General features: G+C 44.2%; 1 long non-coding RNA gene across 14 annotated transcripts in view; it reads left to right on the forward strand.

Annotated features, from left to right (window-relative positions):
* Window positions 1-17,633, forward strand: part of LOC138849718 (uncharacterized) — a 184,901-nt gene that overhangs the window by 21,858 nt on the left and 145,410 nt on the right. The window contains exon 4 of one of the 14 annotated variants that reach the window (XR_016234284.1): window positions 14,857-15,452. The exons of 12 other annotated variants lie outside the window; for them this stretch is intronic. This is a non-coding gene — a long non-coding RNA (uncharacterized LOC138849718). Of the gene's footprint in view, window positions 1-13,080; window positions 13,766-14,856; window positions 15,453-17,633 lie in introns of those variants that run through there. One more of the 14 variants, XR_016234283.1, reaches the window with a different exon arrangement.

Below are 17,633 nucleotides of genomic sequence, written 5' to 3' on the forward strand. Positions count from 1 at the left end.
GTATATATGTACCTCCAGTTTTGCCCTTTGTTGATTCTTACTAGTGACCCTTGACCCTGGCTCATCATTTTGTAGGCTGAGCATCTAAGCTCATACTCTCCCACCTGTTTAGCCTCTTATTTCTAAAAATTTTGTTTATATCAAAATTTAACTTATTTATTTGAAAGGCAGAGTGACATCTACTGTTTCATTCCCCAGCTGACCTCAACAGCTGGAACTGGACCAGGCTGAAGCCAGGAGCCTGAAACTTCATTCTGGTCTCATACAGCAGTGGCAGGGGCCAAACATCTGGCCATTTCCCACTGCTCTCCTCGCTACATTAGCAGTGAGCTGACTCAGAAGCAAAGAAGTCAGGACTTGAGCAGGTGGTCTGATACGGAACCTGCATGGCGAGCACCATAATGTGGGTCCCCTCTTAGGCCTCTTGGGGGCTCCTTTGGCTGCTTTGCAATGTGGTGGAGAGGCAGAAGAGAAAGTGTTTATCCAAAGAAGGTGCCAACCCCGTGGCATTAGTCTCTTCTGAGTCTATGCCCCTGTGACTTAATTATCTTCCCAAGCCTCATCTCTCAAAGCTTCCACCTCTCACCATCGTCACACTGAGGCCCAAGCTTCCAGCCCATGACACCTTGGGAGACAAACCATAGCCATAGGTAAAGGGGATTCTGCATAAACCTCCCTGAGGGGACTGTTGCTGGAGGCAGGCCCAGGTGATAAGATACGGAGGGTGAGGGGAAAAAGAATTTGATTGGCTCTTAAAGGTGGGAAGTTTCACTCAACTGACCCTGCAGGATTCTTGGAAAAGCTGGACTAAGCAGAGATGACCTTGGAGGTCCCAGAGGTAGGGCCTGGTTGAGGAGAGGGCTCAGAGGAGCCTGATCAGCGGTAAGTCAGGGAAGGATCTCAGCCTGCAGTGATACAGTTTTATTCATGATATTGGCAATCTGTGCCTTCTTTCTGCTTTCCTTCATAAATCTTGCTAGTTTTGTCTATTTTATTGATCTTTTCAAAGGATCAACACTCTTTTGTTAACTTTTTTCCTATTAACAAATTTATCTTCATTTGTGTTTGGAAGGCAGAGAGACAGAGAGTGATCTTCTATCCACTGGTTTGCTCCCGAAATGTCTGCAAAGTCAGGGCCAAAGAGGAGCCTAGAATCCAGTCTGGGTCTCCTACATGAGTGGCGGGGACCTGGGTACTTGAGCTACCACCTACTACCTTTCAGGGTGCACCTTAGCAGGAAGCTGGCTTGGAAGAAGGGTACTGAGACTTGAAGTGAACTGGGACATACATGTTCTAAGCCAAGACTTTATTGCAATGCAAACACATGCCCCTCCGCCTTATTTCTTTTTAAAATTTCACTGATTTTTGTTTTATCTCGACTATTGCTTTCTTGCTTTGAGTTTCCTTGCTCTTTTTCAAGGTCCTTGAGTGGGAGCTTTGAAAAGTCACAAGGGATTTTCCCCTTTTCTAGTGTATATGCATTTTGTGCTATAAATTTTTTTAAAATTTTATTTGACAGGTAGAGTTATAGACAGTGAGAGAGAGACAGAGAGAAAGGTCTTCCCTCCATTGGTTCACCCCCCAAATGGCCTCCGTGGCCGGCACTGTGCTGATCCGAAGCCAGGAGCCAGGTGCTTCTTCCTGGTCTCCCGTGTGGGTGCAGGGCCCAAGCACTTGGGCCATCCTCCACTGCCCTCCCAGGCCACAGCAGAGAGCTGGACTGGAAGAGGAGCAACTGGGACTAGAACCCGGCACCCATATGGGATGCCGGCGCCGCAGGTGGAGGATTAACCAAGTGAGCCACGGTGCCATCCCTGTGCTATAAATTTCCTTCTCAGTACTGCTTTAGCTGTGCCCCACAGAGTTTGATGTATTTTATTGTGATTTTCATTTAGTTTAATGTGTTTTCCTTAATGTACTTGAGATAGTTTCTTTGATTCACAGAATATTTAGAAGTCTGTTGTTTAGTTTCTAAGTCTTTTTGTTACTGATTTTCAATTTGGTTCCATTATGCAGAGTACATGTTGTATGATTTCAATTATTTTTTAAATAGAAATGTAATTGATTTTAAAAACATTTTAATTAATTTTAATTTCTATTTTATTTGAAAGAGAGGAAGGCAGGTAGAGAAAGATTTTCTACAGTGGTTTTCTACCTACTACTTGTTGAATTCTTCATTTAGTGGAGACTTAAGTTTGTGATTATAAGTTGAAAGTATGTCATTGTAAAAATTAAAAAAATAAGAAAGGAAGGAGTAGGGAGGGTAAGAGTGAGTGAGGGAGGGAGAATAGGGCGGGAAGCATCATTATGCTCTTAAAACCATATATATGATATACATGAAATTAGTTTCCTTTATATACATTCAAAAAATTAAAAAACAGAAAGATCTTCCATCCACTGGTTCTCTCCTCAAATTCCTGTAACAACTGGGACTGGGCAAGGGTGAAGCCTGCAGCCTGGAGCTCAGTCTGTGTCTCCCCAAAGGGACCCACGTTGCTTGAGCTGTCATCTCCTGCCTCCTGGGATGTCCATTAGCAGGAAGTCCCACATCTGGACAATAATGGGGAAACAGAGAACCTGCAGGACTCATCACTACCTCATTCCGTGGGTCCTGAGCTCCCTCGCCGGTCTGTTTTCTTTTTCTTAACCTCAGAGTCTTGTATTTGTTACATATAGAATGCCTGGAGCCTTTAGCTGTACTTAGCAGAAACAAATAGGAAAAATACATCTAGCTCTTCAGCTGTCTGGGACTGGAAGTCCGAAACTGACTTCCTCTGTTTCCAGGAGAATGTCAAAGTTACTCTTTTTTTTTTTTTTTTTTTTTTTTCTGCTGTAGTATTTCTTTTCATTAAGTTTTCTCTCACTTCCTGTTGTCTCAGAGGAAGAACTTCTACCTGGCTCTGTAGGGGTCTAGTCTCCCGGGCTGCCATGTCACCTCTCGTTTGCTCTGGAAACCTGCAGCACCAAGGATCCCTCCCTACACGTGTCTTCAGTCTTCTCTGATTAGGACTTTCCTTCAGTTTGGGGTTTCTGTAAGGAGACTGACCTTTGACCTGTTCTTTCCAGCACAGCCTCCTTCCCCCTCTTCCTCTAACTGTCTGTTTTTTGAAAGCATTATATGTGCTCTGCTTCCATTGCTCGCCATCCTCTCCACCCTGATGGGCTGTGCTAGGACCTCACCAGGCTACTGAGATGGCACTCACACGGGTTACCCATCGCTCTGCGGTGGTCCATCCAGTGGCCTACTTGGTGGCATTTGGCACCTCGAGCTTCCGCAGCGTCTCCTCTGCTGGGATTTCATGGCTCAGAATTATCCTCTCCCTCCCCTGGCTCCTCTCGGCTCCCCACACTGGCTTGTCTTCAAGCTCTCTCTTCACTTTGCTCTTCATTTGGTTCCTGGTTTTAGCCACATGACTGATTCCAAGACTGTGTGTAAGGGATCCTCGATTTTTCTTTCTTTTTTTTTTTTTGAATTTTACTTCCAGTTCTTGCTTCTTTCTTGGGCCTTAGTTTGACATTTCCAATGACCTTTCATTTGCTCCCAAATATCCAGCTGACTTTTCAGAAATAGAACATGTAAAGCCCAGATCTTCATCTTCTGCTTCCAAAGTGTTCTTGTTTCCACGAATTCCCAACTTTCCTGAGTCCCAGGACCTATTCTGCCACCAGAACCAGTTCTTTCCGTGCCACCATGCACGGAAGCTCAGTGCGCTCGCTCTGTGATGTGAACAAGCTCTCACTTGTTAACCTCTGCCGGAAAGTCACCAGTTTCTTGCTCTTGTTGCCCCCTTACCCAGGGGCATCTGTACCACCCTTACCCAGCTAAGGGAAACTTTAATTTTTGCTTGGATGATTCCAGTAGCTCCTTAAGTGGGCTCCCTGCTGCCAGTCTATTTCCAGTTTCATCAGTTTTACACACTGCAGCTAGGTTAATCTTGCTTTCCTGGCTTCTCTTTCTGAACTTAATTTTCCTTGGCAGGCATTCAAGGCTTCTGTGATCTGCCTGCACCTAAGTTTCCAGCATTGTTCTTACATTATTCCCACTGAGGTATACCAGACTCCTGCAAAACCGAAATGCGTATGGTTTCTGTCATGCAAACTCTGTCTTCTCACTCCCTGTATTTAACATGGAAGTGCCTTCCCATCCTCTTTTAGTGCTTACTTTTTTTTTTTTTTAAAGATTTTATTTATTTATTTGAAAGAGTTATGCAGAGAGAGAAGGAGAGGCAGAGAGAGATAGAGGTCTTCCATCTGCTGGTTCACTTTCCAGTTGGCCGCAACGGCTGGAGCTGCGCCCATCCGAAGCCAGGAGCCAGGAGCTTCTTCCAGGTCTTCCATATGGGTGCAGGGGTCCAAGGACTTGGGCCATCTTCCATTGCTTTCCCAGGCCACAGCAGAGAGCTGGATTGGAAGTGCAGCAGCCAGGTCTCAAACCGGCGTCCATATGGGATGCTGGTGCTTCAGGCCAAGGTGTTTAACCTACTGTGCCACAGCGCCGGCCCCTGAACCTTAGATTCTTAAATACTTGTTGGTCTGATTTTACACTGCAGTGGGTGCCTGGTCCCAGCTCACTGCCTGGTACATAGTCCTCCTCATTACATGAAGGAATGGACCACCAAATATGTCAGATGATAGGATTACTAATGTTGCACAATGATTTTGTTTATAAACTTTTTGGCATTTAAGCCTTTTGATGAAAAAGAAAAAGAGATGGAGTAGCAGAAAGAGACAAAATATTTATTAGAAACAAATGCAGATGCAGGGATATGCCATTTGGGTTTCTGGAGTAAGGCTACAACAGAGCAGACATTCTTAACCAGTCTTGGAAATGATTGCAATATTTAAAGAACTTCAGTCTCAAAAGAGTTTTTTAAGTAACAATGAATAAAAACTGTGACTATGAGAACTGTCTATTCCGACTAGCTATACACACTTAATGTGAGGCTTTTTAGCATAATAAGGCATTTGTCCTCTTCGTATCCGAGACAGGGTTTCATTTGCTTCCCACTGAGCTTTGCCGTGTGAATTTTTTGTCACAGTCCATCCCGCTTATGAAGTGTGTCTTCTATCTCACCAAAGTTTCTTTTCTCGGCTTTCTGGGTGAGGCCTCTGACCTTGGACAAGAGAATTGCTGGGGGAAGGAAATAGGGAACCAGGAAAGTGAATGGCTTCCGTGAATGCTGGCACTTTCTATAGACTTCGAATGTCAGATGTTAGCCAGCACTGACAGAGTGACAGAGAGACAGACAAAGAGAAGGCGAGATCTTCCATCTGCTAGTTCACTCTCCAAATGGCTTTAATGGCTGGGGCAGGACCAGGCCAAAGGCAGGAACCAGAAGTTTCATTCGGGTCTCCCGTGTGTGGCAGGAGCCCAAGCACTTGGGCCTACTTCCGCTGCGTTTCCTAGGCAATTAGCAGGGAGCTGGATGGAAAGTGGAGCAGCCGGGACTTGAACTGGTACCCATATGGGAAGCTGGTGTTGCAGGCAGAGGTTTTACCTGCTGTGCAACAGCGCCGGCCCCAGCGCTGCTTTTCTATTCCCCAAATATCCTACTCCAGCTGTTTCCTCTGCTCCTTCAAACACGTCATCCGCGATCAATGGCCAACCTGAAAATAACAAATTCATCCTAAAAGATTTAATTTGCTTTTGCTATTTCTTAAATTCTTAAGTCCCTGGATACTCCCCAAGTTCTCTTGGTTTCTTTACAAAATGGCTTTCAAACATATTTAAACATTTGGAGTCACCAGCTAGGTTCCATTCTCTGAGTGAGTCACTTCTACCACCATGCCAAGGACTTTGGGGCCTTGGATGAATTTCCAAGTGGCAACCCAGACGGCACACTCTCACATGCTTTCATCTGTCTGAGAGGCTGGAGAGCTAAATATATTTTAACTCTTTCCAATGGGAGCCTGAAGACCAGCTGCTGTATCTGCCCACAAACCTCTGTGTACTGAGATGAGCGCTGGGACACCTGTCAATCACATTAGTAGCAGCACATGCTGGAGTAGGTACTTCTCAGGCGGTAGCAAACAGCTTCACTGCTATGTTCTATCTAGGCCAGTTACTGGACCTGGGCTTGCTATGGAGTGGAGCAGAAGAAGGGACTGTCTACCTGTCTTCTTCATTCCGCTTCCTTAAAGAACTGACACACTCACCCCATGTTGGAGTTCCAGTTCAAGTCCCTCAGCCCTTCCACTTCCAATCCAGCTTCCTGCTAAAGGAAGATGGCCCACTACCAACCCACAAGGAAGACCTGGATGGAGTTTCTGCTTACTGGCTTAAGCCTGACTCATTTCTGGCTGATATGGCCTTTTGGGGAGTGAACCAACGGATGGTAGATCTCTCTCTCTCTCTTTTGCTGTCTCTCCTCACCTCTCTCTGTTGCTCTGTCTTTCCAATTAATTAATTAACCAGGAAATATTAAAAAAAAAAACTGACTCTCAGTTCCTAAGGTTGGTCTTGGAGGTATAAAGAGATGTAAGTTTTCTAAAGTGATAAAATGATTACTTTTAGGGAAAATTTTCCAATAGTCATTTATCCTGGCATTGAGAGTTTCTTTCTGATGTTGCTCGTTTATGACAAAAGACAGAGAAGGACTTTTTTTGGTAGGAAGCATAATTTTTCATGCAAATTGTGTTGATGTGCATGACAAATTTGGTCTCAATACTGACCTATTTACAGTTAATATTAAAAAGGGGGAGATGGAGCTGGAGGGAAGCTTTTGAAAACATGTACAATGGGAAGTTGGTTAGTGACACCACACAGCAGAACAACTTTTGCACAAACCCAAAATGGCAGCTGATTCTGAGGTTTCCTGAGCGCATAACAGCCCAAGTGCCAGAAACGAAAAAATTCTATTTAAGCGATTTTTCCCCTCTCTATAGGAACTGAGCCTGTCAGCAGCATAAACACTTACAATCCTGCCCTTCCTAGGATGCATGTGCTATGGAAAAGGGAGGTGTTAATTGCTGTGCTAATTACAACATGATTGCTTTGCACTTGTTTTGCACTTGTAGGTGATTAAATTTTTAACGAAGCATATTACTTGGCACTGTTAGCACAGTTAACACATTTCTCCCTCTCTCTACTCTCTCTCTCTCTCTCTCTCTTTTTTATGCCTTGGGAGAAGTCCCGCATGCAGACCTTTCTCTGGCTGTGATGTGCTGTTGTGTTTGGAACAGGCCTCTGTTGAGGCTGTTGGTTACAGGCCTCCAGCCTCCTGCTTGGGAAAGAGCAGCAGCCTATTGTAATCAGACCCAGCGTGATGGCTCTGGCCAGATGCGAACGCAGAACCCACAAAGGTATTAGCTAAAAATTAGGCGGTGCTGCCAACGCCAGCTTCCAGCCTTCATTTAAAAACTACCGCGACTCCAGCCAGTCAGGCGGTGGTGTCGAAGGGTTTAGCAGGAAGGTGGAGAGATGACAGCAAGTTCCGTGTGATTTATTTCTGTTTTACAGCCTGTGTTCCCAGCTGAACTGGAGCATGGGAAACCTGCATCTGTTCCACGGGCAGCCCTGTATCTTTGGTTCCCACTGTGATGCAGGCTGTGATCCTCAGTGGAAGCTGGATTTTGTGCTTGTGTGCCAGTACACACATCCTTTCTCTCTATGCCTCCTTTCTTTCTTTCTTTTCTTTTCTTTTTTTTTTTTTTTCCCAGAATCATCTGGAAAGCAAGTCTGGTTGGAAAAGAAGAGCTGGACAAGTACGGGGTGGGGGTTATAACCTGAGACTTGGGAGACAGACAAGTGACGTGTGGCTGAGTGGTCTGGAATGGTGAAAGTCAGCAAACACACACACACACACACACACACACCCCTGTAAATCCAGAAAAGTCGGGCATCCCACTTCTTCTGACTCAGCGTTGGTGACTTGGCAGTTCTTGCAGCAAGAGGCTGCAAGATGCTCTTAGGAGAACTGAATGAACAAAGGACATAAAGGAACAGGACTGAAGAAGTCCTGCTTACTCGTCACGGGCGTTTTATGGTGGTCCCTGTCCCACGGTGCCCATTAGCTCGCAGTAGGCTGACTGGGGCAAGGAGGCAAAACTGACTGGCAAGAGGATTGCAAATTCCTCTGTGTCCAGCAAGTGAAGATGTAGTTTCTGAGCCTGAGAGCATGCGTGTCCGGAACATTTTATAGATTTTATTGGTCCAGAGGGAAACAGTTGTCTTTCGACTAAACTTCATACCTGTTTGGGATTCAGTGTCATGAAAAAATGCACAAACCAAGTGTGAAGAGATAAACAAAAGAATCTACTGAAAATCTGGGGATGCTGATGTTTGTGACATGACTGGGGATTTGAAATCAACTTACTACTGGCATTCTTTTGAGAAGGTTATCATCTCTTATGGTGTAAAAATTAATTCCATGTTTAGCCATCCATTTAATAATACCTTTTTGTAAGAAAAACTTTTTCTAGTCTAATGAATTAGTGGCTAGATTTTCTTTTTCTGTACATTTGACTAATGAATTTAATTACTTCTATTTTCTAACTTAACCCTTCTCATCAAACTTGTATTTTAGATGTTTCTATTGACTGATTGGCTTCCCTCAGCTACAATGTGATAATCAAAGCAGACAAATGGGTGCTATGACAGCTTTTATATTCCAGGGTATCCAATCCATACCTCAGATGGAGCAAAAGAGAGCATCAGGGGCCTGCAACTGTAATACCTTACCATAGATGCCTATTTCTCCTATGGTAAGGAAGAAAGATTTGGGGACAGAGAATTATGAATGTGTGTTAAATAAAGTGAAATGTCCTAACCATGTCCACATTGTGATTCATCCCAGCAGTATTTCAATTTAATATTTCAAAAATATTTTTAGGCAGAACCACGTCTAGGGTACTTTGTGCTAAGCATCTGTTTGGGGAATTCAGCACCAATCTTTGCTGAATTCTGTCTGTGGCTCTTTAGCCATCACAAGGGACCACTCATCTGTCAGCTTTTCAGCGAACACTCACTCTTTCCAGAGCCCTCGCTCCCGTCTACTTCCCTCCTCCTGCCCAGCCTCTACCCTGTTTCTAGCCTGTCACCTGCTCAGCTGTCTCTCCTGCTGCTGTTGGAGAAAGGAGGGGAGCCACTAAGAGTCTCCAGCAGTTTCAGCTTGTGGACTTCAGGCTGAAAGGGGCCTGGAAGGTTCAAGATTCCGAGGCACTAGTAATAGACTGTCCTTTTTAAAAAACAAGCAAATTAGCTAAATGCATATATTTTTGATGGACGTACTAAGTTCCATGTTCTGGCATGATTCTTCTGCTTTCTTTTCTTTTTAATAGTTTGTTTATTTGAAGGCGAGAGAGAGGGAAAGGGATGTTGCCCATCCATTGATTTACTCCCCAGATGTCCCCAACAGCTAGGTCCAAAGCTAGGAAACTCAATCTGGGTCTCCCACATGGGTAGCAGGAACCCAAGTACCTGGGCGATCACTGCTGCCAGCCACGGTGTTAATTGGTGGGAAGCTAGATCAGAAACAGGGCTGGTAGTTGAACCCAGGCACTCTGATGTATCTTTTTTGAAAAAACTATTTATGCATGTATATTTATTTGAAAGGCAGAATGACATATAGAGATAGCATGCCAATGTGAGGACCGGCATGCATTCAAGTTTTCCTGGAGAGCCATTCCAGGTGTGGGCAGGATAATCCCTCATTTTCTGGGTGAATACGAAGGAGTCAGTTCTATTATGTTTCAAGAACACTTCCTAGGTCTATGCCATGGCTCACTAGGCTAATCCTCTGCCTGTGGCGCCGGCACCCTGGGTTCTAGTCCCGGTTGGGGCACCGGATTCTGTCCTGGCTGCTCCTCTTCCAGTCCAGCTCTCTGCTGTGGCCCAGGAGTGCAGTGGAGGATGGCCCAAGTGTTTGGGCGCCTGCACCCACATGGGAGACCAGGAGGAGGCACCTGGCTCCTGGCTTCAGATCGGCGCAGCGCGCTGGCCGTGGTGGCCATTTGGGGGGTGAGCCAACAGAAGGAAGACCTTTCTCTCTGTCTCTCTCTCTCTCACTGTCTAACTCTGCCTGTCAAAAACAAACAAACAAACAAACAAGCAAAACCTTCCTGAAAACACCTGAAACCTGAAAGACACACAGAATTTATGAATTATAGAGGTGGGCAGACTCAGAGAAACACCAGCCATCTGCCATGAGCGTAATCTTGCTTAGAAATCTCCCCTTTTGCTTTCTTAAAGTCTTTAGTAAAAACTCTTTCATCCTTGTCTATGTACCTGTAGTTTTCTTTCTCATCTCATCCTAACACTGAACCACTAACTGCCCTCAAGAAACCTGACAAATAAAATACCTTCTCCTCTGTTCACACAGTGTCCTGTAGATATGCATTTTTAGGGCTGAGCCAGTTTTTGATGTGTATGATCTAAAGCAAGATTCATGTTTTCTATCTAGCTCCCTGCTAATCTGCCTGGGAAGGCAGTGGGTGATGGTACAAGTGCTTGGGCGCCTGCTACCCACATAAGAGACCTAGATGAAGCTGTAGGCTCCTGGTTTTGGCCTGGCCCAACTCTGGCCATTGCAGCCATCTGGGGAGTGAGCCCACAGATGGAAGATCGCTCTCTGTCTCTTTCTCTCTCTCTCTGTAACTCTGCCCGTCAAATCAATTATTCAATCAATAAATCTTTAAAAAAGACCATGCTTTGATAGATAGTAAAGGTTTAATAAATGCTATTATCAATATAACATTGTAACTGAGTTAAACTTTATTATAAAAAATTTAAAGTCCCTCAAAATACAGAGAATAGAATGATGCCTCTCTAAGTCCAGAAAATATTTGACTGCTTCTTAGAATACTGTGCTGTTTAGGAGAGAGGCAGTAAGTCAAGTTTAAATTGTCTCTGTACTCTGGGAAGTGCTGGTAGGTAGAGGACATAAGCATAGATATACACAGTGGAGGAGGAAAAGATGACTGCCTTTGTTGGTGTTGCAATGAAACACTCTAGGTGTGAGAGGTAAGAGCTGATCTATTCCAGATTGAGTTGGCTCCTGTCCCATGGTCCCTTTTCTGTTCTGCTCCAAGATACTTCTAAGCCTCAGAGAGGTGTGGTGATCACAGGCTGAGATCCTGGAGATAGACAGGCAGCAGCTGGACTTGGCTTTGATGCTTATGAAGGATTCAAACCTTTATTCCTTCTTTAAAAAAAAAATCAAATACTATTACTTGTCTCAGAAGCTTGTTTTGAGAATCAAATGTATTAGATACATAGAATACTTGGTGTACCCTATTTTTCCTTGATTCACACTTTAATCTCTGAAATATGCCTTAGAATCAATGATGTCATGATTTAATCAGCAGTGTTTTCTTTCTTGGTGTTTCTCAACATAATGAGCCTTGTGATTGATGAAGTCAATAGATTTCATGAAATCTTGTCGCAAGTACTTAATGAATAGTAGCAGTCAGGATAATAAAGATTACAGAGTTTCCTTAATTCACTCAGCTCAAAGCTTGTATTATAAAAACTCTGCTCTGTTTCTGTTGCCAATGAGGAGCATGTGATCTGGGGGCGGTCTTTTAGCTTCTTTTGGGAGTTAGTCTTTAACTTGAATGAGATGATAACTATGTTTCCTTCTAGCTTCAAAGTGGTAAGAGGGGGTTGGTTCCCAAGGAGCAGACCAAGGTCCCTGTGTAAGAACACAGAGGACAGCTCCCTGTGTTTGCAAGCGGTCTCTGGGACAAGTGGATCCAATCGCTTTGTCTCGGTAAAGGCAACGACTCTCACACGGCTGCCCTGGCACCCCCAGGCCCTCTGCTCTCGGAGGGGAGGAGTGGGCAGGAGGTTTCTGGCTTTCCGTTTGCTCTGGTGATACTCATGTGGTTGTGGGAAATTCTTCTCCAGGAGTATAACTGTGGGATCATGTGTAGTAAGTTGGCAGAGTGGGTCAAATGATTTTTATAGAGGGAGTGGGATCTTTAATTGCGACTTGGCTGTTGTAAAATGCCACCTTTATCTTGCTACTGTGCTATTTTAAACTTTTTAGGCTAAGGTTTCTATCATTAGAATTACCCATCTGGTATAGACAACAAATTTAGGAACATTGGTTAAAAATATTCCATTTGGGAATATCTGGACAGTGAGAATGAATGTCTTTCCCAGGCTTTTCCATTATCAAGTAAACAAGGGATCATCATCTGGCTAATGGTTACCATGAAGAGTTGGGCATCACTGGGGCTCCAGCCTTCAGGGCATGGGCAGGATTCAGTGGTCATGGCGTGATGAGTGAAAGCAGTAGCAGGAGAGAAGGAATATAATTGAGACAGTTCCCAGGATATTTGACCAAGGAAGGAAATCTCTAAAAGAAGCACTTAATGAGGAAGTGAAGCCCCTCAGAGAAATGCCACCCACCGCGTTATTTGTGCAAGACCATCTTGAGTCAGTCTGGGTGTTATGTGTCTGTACTACTTTGGTGTTTTCTTAGTGCATTTTTATTCTTATCACTCCGTTTTCACAATAGCTTTGGATGCATGCAAGGCAACTCTTACCATGCCAAGTCAGAAGTGAGGAGGCAAACATGGAACAATACCACACGGTTCTGGGAAAAGAACCAAGACTGGCACTGCTCTGCTGACTACTAACTCTGTCCAATTTCTGCTCTGCCTGACCCTGGCAGAAACCAGACAGGGACGGCACTTTCATCACAGCCCAAATGCAAGGCTGCTCTGATGCGCTTAAATTTGCTTGACATAGCCATTCTTTTGGGTAATGGAATTCTTTTTTTATTTTTAAAAATATTTTCTTTATTTATTTGAGAGGTAATTACAGACAGAGAGGCAGAGAGAGAGAGAGAGAGAGAGAGAGGTCTTGCTCTCTGCTGGTTCACTACCCAAATGGCCACAACGGCCAGAGCTGTGCTGATCCAAAGCCAGGAGCCAGGAGCTTCTTCTGGGTCTCCCATGCAGGTGCAGGGGCCCAAGCACTTGGGCCATCCTCTACTGCATTCCCAGGCCATAGCAGAGAGCTGGATTGGAAGAGGAGCTGCTGGGATAGAACCGGCATCCATGTGGGCTGCCGGCGCTGCAGGTGGAGGATTAATCTACTGTGCCATGGTGCCGGCCTCTTTCTTCCTCTTTTAGAAGATGCACTCTGGAGATGGCCATGGCTGTGGTAGCGATGCTGTCTCTTGCCTGGCCTGAGCTGTGTCAGTACCTCCCCCAGGAGACCAGTCCAGTTGTCCAGCCCTAGCTCCAGGGTAACCATGTGCAACTGCAAGGTGGTGCTCAAAAACACGGACGTGTTGGAAGAGATGCGGCAGGACTCGGTGGAGCGCACTACTCAAGTGCTGGAGAGATCCAACATTGAGAAGGACATCGGCCCACATCAAGGAGGAGTCTGATGAGAAGTCCAGCCCCACTGGCAGTGCATTGTGGGGAGGAGCTGCAGTAGTTATGCATCACGTGAAACCACTTCATCTGCTTCCACCCGGGCCAGGTGGCCAGTCTTCTGTTCAAATCCAATTAAAAGCGTGGACTCTGCCACAAACCCAGTGATCCATCCAAAAACAAGGACTGCAGCCTAAATTCCAATACCAGAGACTGAATCTTCAGCCTTGCTAAGGGAACACCTCAATATTTGAACCTTTATTGTGTTTCATACAGGGCATTCTCTGTATTAGCTTGTTGTGGTTATAAAGCAATTAGCCACCTTGATGGGACTGAATTAGAATCCCCAGGCATGTTTCTAACTCTACCTTTCGGGGGAACTCTGATTGAGCATGTGCCAAACTGTACATCCTCTACCTCTCTTATTCCAATTTTTATATTTAAAGGGATCACTTTTCAGTTAAACTTAAACATCTAAGAATAATTGTGTGTTAATTAAAGAGTTCAACCAACAGTATTAAGTAGAACAAAAAAAATACTAAAAAGGGATAAAGTATTAAGATGTTCCTTGACAGGACAAAGGCTGATCAAGTCATTGTTTCTCATAGTGTCCATTTCACTTCAACAGGTTTCCTTTTTGGTGCTTGGTTAGTTGTCACCAATCAGGGAGAACATATGATATTTGTCCCTTTGGGACTGGCTTATTTCACTCAGCATAATGTTTTCCAGATCCCTCCATTTTGTTGCAAATGACTGGATTTCATTTTTTTTAACTGCTGTATAGCATTTTTTTTTAATTTATTTGACAGGTAGAGTTACAGAGAGAGAGAGAGAAAGGTCTTCCTTCTGTTGGTTCACTCCCCAAATGGCTGCTAGAGTTGGCGCTATGCTGATCTGAAGCCAGGAGCCAGGTGCTTCTTCCTGGTCTCCCTTGAGGGTTCAGAGGCCCAAGCACTTAGGCCATCCTCCACTGCCCTCCCGGGGCCACAGCAGAGAGCTGGACTGGAAGAGGAGCAACTGGGACTAGAACCCGGTGCCCATATGGGATGCTGGCACAGCAGGTGGAGGATTAACCAAGTGAGCCATGGCACCGGTCCCTGCTGTATAGTATTCTATAGAGTACATTACATGTCCCATAATTTCTTTATCCAGTCTACTGTTGATGGGCATTTGGGTTGGTTCCAGGTCTTAGCTATTGTGAATTGAGCTGCAATAAACAATAAGGTGCAGACAGCTCTTTTATTTGCCAATTTAATTTCCTTTGGGTAAATTCCAAGGAGTGGGATGGCTGGGTTGTATGGTAGGGTTATATTCAGGTTTCTGAGGAATCTCCAGACTGACTTCCATAGTGGCTTTACCAGTTTGCATTCCCACCAACAGTGGGTTAGTGTCCCTTTTTCCCCACATCCTCGCCAGCATCTGTTGTTGGTAGATTTCTGTATGTGAGCCATTCCAACCCGGGTGAGGTGAAACCTCATTGTGGTTTTGATTTGCATTTCCCCTTTTTTCTTTAATTTTTCTTTTTGACAGGCTGAGTGGACAGTGAGAGAGAGAGACAGAGAAAAAGGTCTTCCTTTGCCATTGGTTCACCCTCCAGTGGCCGCCGTGGCCGGCACACTGCGGCTGATTGCTAGTGATCCTGAACATTTTTGCGTGTGTCTGTTGGCCATTTGGATTTCTTCTTTTGAAAAATGTCTATTGAGGTCCTTGGCCCATCTCTTTAGTGAGTTGTTTGTTTTGTTGTTGTGGAGTTTCTTGATCTCTTTGTAGATTCTTGTTATTAATCCTTTATTGTTGCATAGTTAGCAAATATTTTTTCCATTCTGTTGTTTGCCTCTTCACTTTCCTGTTTCTTTTGCAATACCATTTCACTAGTCAAAGTGATCAGTTTCAGTTCAAAATGACAGGATTAAGAGTCAAAGGACACATAAACAAGACTAGTGTCTGCTAATACTAACTTATAGAATTAAAAAGGAGAGAACAATCCAACATGGGAAGTGGGATACACAGCAGACTCATAGAATGGCAGATGTCCTAAACAGCACTCTGGCCTCAGAATCAGCCCTTAAGGCATTTGGATCCGGCTAAAAACCCATGAGAATATTTCAGGCATGGAAAGCCAAGACACTCTGGCAAAAAACAAAAACAAAAACAAAACAAAAAAACAACAAAAAAAAAACAAAACAAAAAACAAAAAACAAAACAAAACAAACCACAAAACCCTAAATGAAAGATCTCTGTGAGTGAGATTCCAGTGGAAAGAATGGGCCATCAAAGAAGGAGGTACCTTTCTCTGAAGGGAGGAGAGAACTTCTACTTTGACTATGACCTTGTCTAAATAAGATCAGAGATGGCAAACTCAAAAGGCTTCCATAGCCTTCGCATCTCATGACAAGAGCCTAGTGTGATTACTGACGCCATAAACAAGAGTGTCAGTTTGTTAACAACAGGAGTCACTGTGCACTTACTCCCCATGTAGGATCTCTGTCCTTAAAGTGTTGTACAATGTGAATTAATGGTATAACTAGTACTCAAATAGTACTTTATGCTTTGTGTTTCTGTGTGGGTGCAAACTGTTGAAATCTTTACTTAATATATACTAAATTGATCTGTATATAAAGAAAATTGAAAATGTATCTTGATGTGAATGGGATGGGAGAGGGAGCGGGAGATGGGAGGGTTGCGGGTGGGAGGGAGGTTATGGGGGGGGAATAGCCACTGTAATCTAAGAGCTGTACTTTGGAAACTTATATTTATTAAATAAAAGTTAAAAAAATTTTTTATCCAAAAAAGCAATTAGCCAAACAGCTTAAAAAATTAGAAGATGTACTCTGATCTTTAATACACAAGTTAGATTTGTAAAGAAATAATCAGAAAGAGGTAAATCTTTTTGCCTTTAGGATATGTTAAATCTAGGTTTCTCCTGAAAGTTTTTCTAGAAGTGATTCATTTCTGGCATGGAATTAGCCAGAGTTCCAGTGGGAAACATAGAACTCAGAACTGAGGGAATTCTTTTCCCAGAGAGAGCATTAGAGTGAGAAAAAGTTTGACAGTGGAGTGGACTCTGAAAGGAGAGAGTTTTTGATCTTTGTGTACTTCAACTTTGCTGCCTCAAACTCATAGTCAGGAGTGTAACCTAAAAACTTCCCGAGGACTGGGCTAAGATTTCCTTCATGTGAGCAGGCAAATCAATTCCAAGTGTCTTTGTTTCCCCTCCAGTTTTAATGAATCCTCAGAACTTCTGTAGATCCATGCTTTGAAATACAATTAGCACTAATGGGGATACTATACACTCTTCTGGCCATCAAATTGCTGGCTGAGTATACTGTCAATACACACTGGAGGAGGCTTCTTGATTTTCCCCTTAAAGATTCCTTTGGGTGTGTGTGTGGTGTTTGTTGGCTCATATTAAATTTTTTTAAAAAATTTATTTATTTACTTGAAAGAGCTAGAGAGAGGGAGGGATGGAGAGAGAGAGATCTTTTATCTGCTGGTTCACAACCCTGATGGCTGCAAAGTCCAGTGCTGGACCAGGCAGATGCCAGGAGCCAGGAGCTTCTTCCAGGCCTCCCACATGGGTGGCAGGGACCTCAATACTTTGGCCAACTTCCTTTGCTTTCCCCAAGTCATTAGAGGGAGCTGGATTGGAAGTGAACATGAACTAGGCCCATATGGGATGCCAGCATTGTGGGTAGCAGTTTTACCAGCTACGCCACCAAGCAGGTCCCTGATCATATTAAATTTATTAATCATCTTTTTAAAAGATGTAGTTTGTTAGAAAGGTGGAGTGACAGAGAGGGAGAGACACAGAGAAAGATGTTTCATCCACTAATGGCCTAGACAGTTGGGAGTGAGCCAGGCTGAAGTCAAGAGCCTGGAGCTCCATCCAGGTCTCCCTGCTTTCCCAGGTCCCTTAGCAGAAAGCTGTGTTCCTGCCATCGGATCAGCGCGGTGCGCCGGCCGCAGTGCGCCAGCTGTGGCGGCCATTGGAGGGTGAACCAACGGCAAAGGAAGACCTTTCTCTCTGTCTCTCTCTCTCTCTCACTGTCCACTCTGCCTGCAAAAAAAAAAAAAAAAGAAAAAAAAAAAAGTTGGAGCAGCCGGCAAATGAACCAGCCCTCCAGTATGGGATGCCAGAATTGCAAGCAGTGGCTTAACCCACGACATCACAATGTTGTCCCCCAGTAATCTTTTTTTTTTTTTTTCAATTTATTTGATAGGTAGAGTTACAGACAGAGAGAAAGGTCTTCCTTCCATTGGTTCACTCCCCAAATGGCCGCTACAGCCGGCACTATGCCTATCTGAAG

This window comes from Oryctolagus cuniculus, chromosome 5, assembly GCF_051225735.1.
Source record: "Oryctolagus cuniculus isolate XC-2025 breed Fujian yellow rabbit chromosome 5, ASM5122573v1, whole genome shotgun sequence".
NCBI lineage: Eukaryota > Metazoa > Chordata > Mammalia > Lagomorpha > Leporidae > Oryctolagus > Oryctolagus cuniculus.